Below are 1,776 nucleotides of genomic sequence, written 5' to 3'. Positions count from 1 at the left end.
TATATTCCATAGAAGTAAAAAGCCCAAGGACCTCAAAGTCACTCACTTACCTTTCAGTTTAGTGAAAATACCTAGGTTAGGGGTTAGCTGATAGCATAAGGGATAACACTAGGATCCTGTTGGTGTATAATTATAGGTACGGTTAGATGTTAGGTTATAGTACTGTTAGGGTGTTAGCATTAGGGATGATGATCAGATTTGGTCACTGAATATGGAAGTGAGACTGATCAAAAAGGTCATTAATCACATAGACATTTATTAGGTTAAATATATATCATAATTTTTTTTAAATGTATAGCTATCAGATCACTTGTAGGTGACAAGTTTAGGCCACTGATATTGATCAGCGAGACCGATCAATGACAATCAGATCAGGTATTAATTATGTTTTTTTTTGTTAATCATTTTGTGGGTTTTTATTACCTTAGATGACCCCTCTCTCTTTCTAGGGCAGGGTCATCCAGTGACTGCCATAATGATCAGATCCTTCCCATTGGCCGGGACATGGTTTATGGCATACATTTTTGAAGTTACTGGACTGAAAGACTATTCTATTATTTTTTCATTCAAGCCAATGCTATATAGTTCACATAGGTTAAAAATAGAATTCATCGTTCTATCCCCAAAACAAAAACAATAGTAATGGATAGACTGTCAAGATACACATATGCACTTGCCCTTACACCCACCTGCCCATACACAGACACATGCATATTAATGCTTTCGTAGCATATACTTTCCATTACAGACACACACTTATTTGTCTATACAGACACATTTGCCCTAACATACAAACTTTCTTTCTCTCTCTCTCTCGCTCTCTCTTTCCCTTCCTCTCTCTCCTTCACTTCAGTGCTCCCTCACAGGCTGTGTAGCTTCAGTGCTAAGCACCATGATATGACATTAAATACTAGCATTTAGCATCAATAGCTGTCATACAGCACAAAGGAGCTCTGAAACAGAGGTATTTGTGATTATCTCTCATGCTCCCTTCATTGGCTAGTTAGAAGGAGATGAATGATCTCTAATAATCTTGCTGTTTCGTCCACCTCTGGAGGGCACCGGCCTGCTGACAGAAACCACAAAATAGGGTGATGATACTTTTTCAAACTCTGCTATTAAGGGCATTCTAATATCTGGAAATACTGAAACATAACATGTATATGGTACATAAACTCATTTTGTTCGTATGAAGTCACATGATCTGATGAAGAACTACTCAAAGACAGTAAATGTCATTATGTTTTTATATGACTGGCTTGGATAAAGGTACTGCTGTTCTGCCAGGACAAAAAAACAAACATGTAAACTGGGGGAAAGAGCATAGTACAGGGGCCACAGTAAACATTTGGCTGAATATGAAGCTATGATCTCTATAATGCAGTTTTGACAGAATTGGGCATTTTAAGGTATGTTTAATTAGCTGATGTCAAAACCACAATGACACTGCTGTAAATGTCATTGCAGGCTGGTGTCTGTCAAACGAAAATTACTCTGTGTCAATAGAAAAAGATTTCGACGCAAAACATAGAAGAGTGATTACGTTTCACATGAACAAACTCTTAAACCTGACTGCTATAAAAAAAAAGGCGCTCTGATGGGCCTGCTCTTTGTTACCAAATTGGTGCATAGAAGATTGAAGTGCATAGTTTAGAATTAAGGGCCATTGTGTCAAACAGCTATGGAATCTTACTGTGTGTAAAATTGCTGGAACTAATTGCCAATGACATGGCACTTGAATTTAGCTACTAGAAGACAAGAAAATAACACAAAGCC

This window comes from Spea bombifrons, chromosome 3, assembly GCF_027358695.1.
Source record: "Spea bombifrons isolate aSpeBom1 chromosome 3, aSpeBom1.2.pri, whole genome shotgun sequence".
NCBI lineage: Eukaryota > Metazoa > Chordata > Amphibia > Anura > Pelobatidae > Spea > Spea bombifrons.
This window is presented reverse-complemented; position numbering follows the sequence as displayed.